Source organism: Micropterus dolomieu, linkage group LG08 (genome assembly GCF_021292245.1).
Source record: "Micropterus dolomieu isolate WLL.071019.BEF.003 ecotype Adirondacks linkage group LG08, ASM2129224v1, whole genome shotgun sequence".
In the NCBI taxonomy this organism is placed as follows: Eukaryota; Metazoa; Chordata; class Actinopteri; order Centrarchiformes; family Centrarchidae; genus Micropterus; species Micropterus dolomieu.
Window position 1 is genome coordinate 14,732,681 of NC_060157.1, and position 10,228 is coordinate 14,742,908.

Below are 10,228 nucleotides of genomic sequence, written 5' to 3' on the forward strand. Positions count from 1 at the left end.
GAGAGAGAGAGAGAGAGAGAGAGAGTGGAGTGGAGTGGATGTGAGCAGGTTGAATTGACCACTCATGAGAAAGAGGCATAAAGTCAATTGTGACAATGAAAGCAATCAATAATACACAGATGGATAATTAACGATTTGGTGGTAATTAGATGATAGGATTAAGAGGCTTCATTGACATTTCATTAGACATCTATCTATATGGAAGAAAAATAAAGGGCTGTCCATACACTGTATTGTGTGCTTGCACAAAGTACAGCTGTGGCTGATGGGAATGTCTAGTTTTGCAGGTATAAATTGTAATTTAAACCTGATGATGGTGCTAGATGATAAGTCAGCAGATCACCAAAGTCATTATTCATTGTCTGGGAACCATTAATGTGTCTTTAAAGATTTTTTGACAATCCATGTTGACATATTTCACAGAATAAGTAAAACCATTGACCTGCTGGTGTCACTACCAGAAAAGTCAGGGGGTCGCCAGAGGATTTATCCCTTGGACACCATTGATACCTTTTTAAAATGTCATGGATTTAGTTGACACCGCCCAGGAAGTGCAGGTCGTAACTCATTCATTACTTAACCCAACAGAGTTGCAGGCAGCAGCAGTGACATCTAAGATATTTTCTTTCTTTCTTTTTTGGTTTGAATAGCAGAATGATATACCAACAGGCTCAACTGGGCCTCTCACATTCCCTGGAGTGAGGTCTGCATAATTAACTAAGCATGAGAAATGCACAAAAGACATGTTGTGGTCGGTTAAACCACCCCGCAATTTAACTTTGCTTTCCTTTGCCTTATGCTTGTGGTGAAAAAACAGAAAAATGAGAGGCAAAAAATAGGACCCTTCCGAACACACCTTTCATTAATTCTTAGCTGATTTATTCTTATGAGCATCTGCATCTATCATGACATGTGGCAGCCTTTATACTGAGTAGTTTCCTCTAAGCAGTCTGATTTCAAACTCTCACAGTGATCTATTCCATGCAGTTAACAGTATTGCACGGCGTGCTGTGTAATGACTGTTTTAGTAACTAAAACCATTTGCTGATATTTTCTACCCTTTTACATTATTTTTTATTTATGTAGGTTCCGCCTACTGGTGAGACACAAAGAGACAGACTGAGCGAGAGAGCCATAGTATGTCATTAAATACCCACTTTAGTCAAATTGAAAGTAATTACAATACCTCAATTGAGATTGTGACAGCCTTTTGGCTTTGCCATGGCCTGTAGGGTTGTGTATTGCCCTTGGTGCTGCTTGTGTTTTGTGTCTCTCTTTCAGGTCCTGGTAGGTGGAGTTTACATTAGTGTAACTGGCCAATCCATCCAGAAGGCATTAAATATGAGCCATCCTCATTCTTCTGGGCTCTCACTCCATTGCTGGTACACCTCCCTGCACCACATTGTCTCTTTTGTTTGGTTTGGTTAAGTTGTACTTATCTGTATCCTTCATCATACAATACTGCACTTTCACACATCCGCTCACTAACACTACTTATTGCCCACTTCATACATTTAGTTAATGTTTTCTGTTGCAATTTCTGTATTTAAATATTATTGTTTGTTCTTCTTAGTACATCTGTGTGCATTTCCCTCATTTTGTGATAACTTAAGAGCTGGGTTGTGACAAGATACAGAGACAAGATTTGGCGATGAGAATGTAGTGTCTTCATATAATGCAGGCCCATTAAGGCTGGAACACTCAAAGCACGCAATGTACTGTGCTGTTGGTCTCGAAGAGACATTGGATGAATGATGGAACCACTTTGATTAAATCTCCGGAGACAATCAAAAGATCATGGTGAGTATAAAGGAAACAGAGAGTCTGAAAAAAGGGACATAATTGCAATGATATAAAGACAACATCTGCCAACTGACTGGTAGGTGTTAAGAGAGTTGATTGATCACATGAAATATATAAATGAAGACTTGACAGAAAGGTGAGTGGGAGAGAGAAAGTAGGAACTCAACAACAGAGAAACAGTAAAAAAAAAAAGCTTGTTTTATGTGGATAAGATAAGGCACAAATGTCCTTCTCATAAGCACAAGACATGTGATGCTCGTCTCTTAAGTACACGTTCACAGGTAGGGGTCACATACCCCATTCATATATAAATCTGCTATCTAATCAATAGCTTACTTAATATAATGTATGTTCATGGGAGACAAAATGGGAATTGAGATGGAAGGTGGACAGTGCCACAAATGACTGTTCTGCATATTGTTAGCAACAATGTAAGTATACCATAAAACTTATTAGCTGAGTCCAAATAGCTGCCTACCCTGTTTACTGGCCTGGTGTGGGAAAACATTTTGACAAATAAACGCAGGTCTCCATTAGATTTTTATAGAGGTTCTTTGAATGTATAAAACCTCTCAAAACACACCGGGTCACCTGCGTTAGCTGCTTCTAAGCTGCTTAGATCGTTAAAACAAATATTAATGTTTAAACATATGGTCAATATGTCAGTATAGACATGCTACACATTGTTAGATCGGTTAGATTCTCCACAATTCAACTGTTCAGTTCATTTAATGGAAACAACAAGCCCCAAAGTCCCCAAATTCATATAGATTTACCGGTGTAAGCGGCATGGTGCAAGAGAAAAAAGTGCCAACTCCCATTACCTTTGTCCACTCATTAAGTCCGAATGTGTCCGTTCCTTTAGTCTGTAAGGGTCCAGTGATTAAAAGAATCAAAACAGCTTTTCATAAAAATTTATCCAAGTTTTGAATCCTGTCATATGAAGTTCATTGCTCTCTGTCTGCTAACTTCTGCCACACTTCTCTCATCCTGCACTGTTGTTTAAGTTTTGTGCAAAAGGAATTAAAGGCCTGTCCCATATTGGAAGTCTGTCCCAAATATAGGCAGGGTCAATTCAGTGATTTTAGCAAATAAAAGCCTGAGCTATTATTAATCAAAGTTTTACGGTATATACAGTAAGACATGACACATGCCACACAATTTCCTATTCATGAATCTATAAAGAGAGCTGTCACAGTCCAATTACAGAATCTGGCAGCTTCTGGCAGTGTGCTCATGGGAAATGAATTTGTTAAATGCTAAAATAACTCACTGTTATATTAATGTTAAAGAGGCTATATGTGGTTTTATAATAAAAATGAATCACAAACAACAGTTCTATATATATATATATATATATATATATATATATATATATATATATATATATATATTTACATCGGCCCCAAAGTGCGGCGCTCCACTGGGACATTGCTGAGCCCTTTCAGTGAAAGACACACAAATAGTTATTGAAAAGCAGGTAATGCAGATATATCATTTTGGCTAAATGCAGTCAGTGTAGCATCATCATGTAATGAGCATGGATTAGTTCAATGTCAAGCTGATAAAATATATTACTGTAACGTTGCTCATTAGTTCGAGCATGCGCACAATAACAGGCTTGAAAGGGTAGTGGTTGCAATCTGAAACCTCAGCATTAGAGGCACTGAAAACTACAATGGCACCTTTAAAATAACAATAAAGGGATACTATGATGTAGGACGGTAGATATTTAGTGCCATAGTGTCACCACACTTCTTGCCAGCTAAACCTAGTCTGTCACTTTATACTGAAAGATAATATCCTCTAGCACATTTATACACAGTCTTAAACCACAGTATGTACGTACAGTGCATACACTACACTGTCTTGAAAGCTATAGTGTATTCGTAAAATATTTCTTATACAGGAAAATATAGCTAAATTCTGATACTACTATAAGTATCTCCTCCATTTTACACAATGTGTCGCATTTGCATTAAAGAAAACGAAGCAATGCAATTTTACTAAGAATGTTTGTAAGTGATTGCAACACATACAACATGGTTAAGAATCTTAAGATAGTGCATAACTGGAACACAACTACAGTTTATTTCAACCCGCCATTGCAAAATTGTGTCCCAGCTAAACCTTTTATGGCTCAGAGCCCAATTATTATGTTCTAAAATTCTCATGATCCTGACAGCGTTTTATTTTTTTGTTATTGTTGTTTTTTAACCATAGTTTTGTATTTTATTTTGGCTGGGAATAGTGAAAGAACTCCAGGGGGATTATATAGAATTGACCATGTTTTAAATGTGTTTGATTCATTCTTACATATCATAAACATAAATACATCTCTATTTTAAGTGCCTGTCGCCACATCTGCTTACCAGGTGACGCCTTCATGGGATTCTGACCCTTAATCTGAGTAACTCTGGCTTACTGATGTTGATGCATGAAAATAAAAACATGATGTGAGACACATTGCTTTCAGTGTGACTTAACTAGCATTGTCAACCAGAACATGTACAACAAACCTGAATGGATACAGTAACACATGTCAGCAGTAAGAGACGGTAAGTGCTGGTAACAATATAGACAGACAGAAATCGTGATACAATATTCATCAGTTCCCTATTTTGAAATCCAGCTTCCACATAATTTCCAGCCTCAACTATAATTCCCTTAATGTGACCTTCTGTGAGTATAGAGCATGACATGTAAGACACTATAAGGCAGCAATTTTATCCATGATTGGCATGCATAGTTTTGCCTAAGGTCAGTGTCCCCTATTTCTGACTAAAAGCTGCACAGCTCACTTGGTTGCACATAAATAAATGAGCACAATTTCAGCAGTGAGTCAATTTCTGTGCCATACATGTATGGTTGAGCATAGATTTGTAATCAACACACACACATTTACAATACATGCTAAACTTTACCCCTGAGATAGTGTTTCACAGTGCTGGGGATTGCATGTGAATTAAGACATACAGTATGTGCATCCTTGGCTTTGTCCCACAACAATGTCCCCGGTGAATATTTAAATGTCCTCTGACAAGCGTACACAGAGGTAAAGTAACCTTGGAAATTGTGTTATCAACAAACTGCGTTTACCTAACACGATGACAAAGTGCTATGGCGTGCATCACAGAACAGCTATTTGAGTCGGTCGGAGGCAGAGGTGGTGAAGAGAGGAGTGACAGAATGAGGAGTGTCAGAATGAGGAATAAAGAAAAGCACAATGAGATTGAGAGAGAAAGTGTGAGAGAGATTTATTCTCCATCCGAAGGCCACATGTCACATGCCCTCATGGTCATATTTGCAGCATACATTATTGAGATAAAGCTGTTCTTTTTGAACAATGATTTAGGGATCCACATTTGCTGCTAGTGTTTTCTTTTACGGTCATGTGGCATACAGTGCACATGTCATCAGGAATAAATCATATCCCCATCATCCTGCAGCTAAATCAGGCATTTGAGACTGAATTGAGGTCATGGCCCCTTGTCTTTTATAATTCACATAAGTGTTACATACATACTGTATGATGTCATGTTATATGGTCACTTGAAACACTCTGGAAAAAACTTTCTTTTGAAAGAAGGAGGTAACACCCACGGCTGTTGCTGCCCTGTTCCCTGATGTTGGATGACACACGGAGAAGGGATCTATCTGGCAGGCAGTCTGCTGATAAGAGGAGAGAAAACGCTCGAGGACCCTAAAATGAAGAGGAATTTTCTCTAAGGAACCAAGTCAAGCCAGCCACTAACCCAAATAGCTATCGCTGCCATTTAAATGTTCCTTGTCACACAAACAGTGGTGGAAGAAGTATTCGGATCTTTAATTTAAGTAACAGTACTGATTCTACAATCAAAGTAAGTGCAGGGTCCCTGATCTTATCGAACACTTCATTTTGAAATCTCAGTCAATTTTGACATCTCCGATGTTTTTGCCATTTCTCAATCACAAATCATACGTGGGTACAGAGTCCACTTTCCACACTCGCAAGATTCACTTTTTTGCAGTCACCATTCAAACAACACAGCCATTTCTTCATACTTATCGGCAAAAGATAAGATGTTGAGAACCTAAGGATCTGGGTCAAAAGTCTTAGTTACTGAAAGAAGATTAAATTTACTGCATGGCCAGAAAGTTTTAAATTTCTGATCATAGTCTTACATTGATTACAAACAGGTGAAACAGTAAAAAAGCAGTTAACTTTTCCCTGGAGTAATATAGTCTAGGGCTGACCCCGAATAACGAAGATTTGATGATTCGATGGGTAGAGCCTGATTTGATTGCTAATCTCACCATTGAATCCTCGCAGCAGAGCTATGAAACGAGGATCATACCACTTTTGCGATATGGGGGTGCTCAATGTCTCATCATCATTCAGTGTCAACATAGAACTACCGTTTTTCTCCCAATAAGTTAATATACAGCCTATTATCAAATAAATATAAACATATAATGCAGTAAATAAACATGTGAAAAGAAGCTTTTAAAAAAAATAAATAAATATTTTTACAGCTCGTGAATAAATCCAAAATTTTAAAAAAGGGAAGGGGGCGTCAATGCGCATGTGTGGGCACACTGTGTGTATGAGGTCAGGCAGAGAGACAGCGCACCAGCTGTGATGGTGCTGTGCAGAGTTGTCCGGACCTTGTGGTATGTTCCGATCAATTATCACTATTGATCACAGCTATCGAGATCAGTTTAAACTCAGAACACAAATACATTTTTCAATTGTGGTCCTAATCCTCTTCCGTAGCACACTGAGTCTGATGGGTTTTGTTCTTTTATTCAGTTTTTCAAAATATGAGAGAAAATGGAGTCGTCAAGTTGTGAGGATGATTATGTGGACACCTCATCCGTCAGCATTTCCTTAAGTCAGGATGCTGCTGTCGCTCTGTTTCACGCTCTGTTTCTTGCTCTGTCTCCCACTCCTCTCTTATGTCCTCCCTTGCTTCTCTCCACTGGAGGTACCTCCCGAGGCTCTCGCCACTCCCCGCCTGCGTCTTGCATTTGGGATGACGGCTACCTGAAGGGGCTGCGCTGTCCTGCCTCTCTATCTCCACACTGTTGCTCTCCCTCTCTGTATCTGTGCTGTCTTCATCCTCCTCCTTGTCGTCACCATCCACCCGAATATTACTATCTGACCTGTTGAAAGTAGGCTATCTGAGTTATGAAATGATGCTGTGCTTTGATGCAAAAAACACTTTCAGAGTTGGTGTGTAATCCAACACAAAGCCACCAGACTAAAATTATTGATTTATCAATAGAGTCTAGTGGCTTTAACAAGTAGTGACTGATTGTGGTTAAACAAACAGAATCTAACTCTATTAAAAATGGTCTGTCAACATGGATCATTTGCATAATGTTGTCAGACACTTGTAATAACAATCTGTACCTGTCAGTGGAAAAACACTTTAGTGGACATACTTTGACGGGGTGCAATTGCCCACAAGTATTCAGTAGGCCTATATCACTGCTGCTGACTGCAGTGCACTCGCTCAATACTGGACCAATTTAAAACCAATTAGTCGCAGGTTGCAATATGCCAGTTATCCTTTAAGGCATAAAAAAAATATTTATCACAGCTTATATATATCACTCATGAAATGTTTATGTTTTTGTCATCTCTTTCCTAAAACCACACTATTATGTGTCCGTCTTGCTCTCTTCCATTTGGAAATTTCTTGTCAGCAGATGCTGTGTTCAGACAGTTTCACACAAAAATGTACAATGACCAGCCGTAACAGTTTGGGGCAGAAATGTTTCCATAACATAAGGGCTCTGAATGAAATGAAAGGATCACCCATATAGACTGTTTAGCTTGTTTATGTCACACTGCCACAAGCAGGGAGGTGACAGTTGGTGTGTTGTGTGTTTGTGTTTGAGCTGTGAGAGGCGCTGGGTGGGTTTTGGTTTTGTCCATCTGTGTGTGGTTTCTGTCTCTCTCGCTCCCTCTAGCCTGTCCTTTCCTCCCTCTCCCTCAGGGCGGACTTGTGGGCTGCACCATTGGGCGGTTCTCCCCAGCTGCAGGCAATCTGCTGCTCACACACCTGTCTCCTGTCATCATCAGGACTAGCTTTTATACCCTGCCATCTCCTCAGTTCCCTGCTGGATTATTAAGTCTAGTTTGTGAGTGATACGATGACCAACTTAATCCTGCCTCCTGTTACTTCTGTGCCTGTTTTTGACTCTGTTTTCCTGTGCCCTGCTTAGTGTTCTTCGAGACCCCTGCTCTGCTCTCATGCCGCTCTGTTACAGAGAATGCCTGGCTGGAGATTTCCCCATTGCAGACTCACCGTCAGCCCTGTTTACCTGCCTTGCCAGGCCTCGCACTTGCCTGCTACACCATACCACACCTGAGGAACCTTACCTCCAGCATCAAGCCTATCTCCCCATATCTTGTGTTAATTAACTGTGTGAAAATCCTCCTGAGCTGTGTTCTTGTCTGCATCTGGGTTCTGAGCCATGAATTTCCCTGGCAGTTTAGAAGTAGCCCATATGTATGGACTACAGTTGAAAATTAGCCTGCTGGCTAACACTGGCACATTTACAGAAATGTTGATTAATGTGCACTGTCCTTAAATAAATAAATGAGAAAATAAATGAGAAATGTGCACTGAAGTCAGATTTTTCTCCATGGGATTTATTATACTGTGATGTTGCACAGATAAATTGTTAAGGCTATTTACTGTCTCCACTCTGGATCAATGAAGTTAAAAGAGGGAAGGATGAGTGGGGGTAGTGGTGTTGGTGGGGTGGTCATTTACTCTATGGGGACTTGCCCTTGAACATTAAAATCCCTTGCATTCCTACCAAGCAGCACGCCATAAAGCGACAGAGGAATCATAATTGACCATGAGTGCAGTGGGTTGGCTGTCTAAAGTACCATGAGATGTGACATGACATACAATGAGATACAAGTCAGGTGGTTGCAACGTTGGATCTCACAGGATGCAAAAACCTGGAAAAGACATTTGTGAATAGCCCAGGCTAAGTGAGCAAGGCCACATGAGGTTTAAAGTTATTTAAACAATATTTACAACCAAGACAAAATAAATGTAATAATTGAATCTGTAAATCACTGGTGGTTGCAATGTTTAATGTATGTAAATGGTCTGCACTTGCGTAGCGCCTTTCTAGTATTCGGATGAAAGCGCTTTTACACTACCTCACATTCACCCATATATACTGTATGTATATACACCAACGGCAAAGGCTCAGTATCTTACACCTTGGCATGCAGACTATAGGAGCGAACCGCCAATCCTGCAACACTGTTATATGTACATGTGGTGAAGCCTAAATAATCCAGGCCTGTCCTGCCCAGATTTAGCACATCAGGTTAGATGGCTCCGCCCATCTCTACAAGCTGGCAACTTGCAATGGGAAAAACATTGGCAGATTATATATATTTTTGAGTATATGATGGATTAGACATATGGTGTCTTCAAAGTGGTTGTGAACAGTTGGCCTTTGACAATAGTTAAGTTGTGTGATGAAAAGAAATCAATAGTCTGTTGAAAATTCCTGTGGTCATCCCCTCCGCCTGCGCAAACAATGGACAGAGCAAATAATTATAGAGGTGAGGAAAAATCAAAAAGACAAAGCACAAGGGAGCAAGACAGGACATAGGATCTGGACATTTTTAGTGAGGTAAGCTGGAGTCACAGTAGGCGGCAGTACTTCTCACAGTGTTAATTAGTGTCCGTGCTGAGCGGGTTTCTGGGACCTGGCCTCCTGCAGCACCCAGCCTGTCTAGTCCTCACCCTAAACCAGCCTGTCTGTGTAAGCACTGGGACAGGGTGAGATGGTGCGACAATGGACAACTTTTTTGACAAGTCTTCTTTTTTCTCCCCATAGCCTCAAGTGGGTACTTAACCTAACCACCATGAATCAGGCTCGCCATGGCAGAAGAATGCAATCCTCTTATTTGCACCACAGCAATAACATCTTACCGCTAAAGGTCTCACAGATTAGCACTGAAAACAGTCCAATGACTCAATGACAAAGAAAAAAAAAATACACCACCTCCTATTACTTATCACCTCATCTTCACCTCTTACATGCCCCATACCCTAAAACTCTGCTGCACTTCAGCTTCAGCCACTTATAGTCCCCATGGTGTCATGCTCTGTAAGTGTCATATGTATTGAGCACATGGTAGTGAATGGCTTTCAGCATGGTGTGCAGGACATAAATAGTCCCTCTTTAAATGAACAATGGGCTATGACTGGCATACTGGAGGTCTGAAGATAGAGAGGCCTCCTTATGATGCAGTGCACATATGCATTCTGCAGGGATTTTATAAGGCTCACATCAAAGTCATTATCTCTCTTACTTAATTGTCTGTTGGAATTGAAGGACCATGAGCTTGTGTCAACGACCATAATAGTAATGGAAAAGTACTGAAAGGGTAAAACATTAA

The 10,228-nt window shown here is 40.1% G+C and overlaps 1 long non-coding RNA gene across 1 annotated transcript; it reads left to right on the forward strand.

Annotated features, from left to right (window-relative positions):
* Positions 1-6,399: 6,399 nt before the first annotated feature.
* Positions 6,400-8,413, forward strand: LOC123975638. Its single transcript, XR_006826123.1, has 3 exons — positions 6,400-6,456; positions 7,788-7,932; positions 8,017-8,413. It is a non-coding gene; the product is annotated as an uncharacterized LOC123975638 (long non-coding RNA).
* Positions 8,414-10,228: the final 1,815 nt, after the last annotated feature.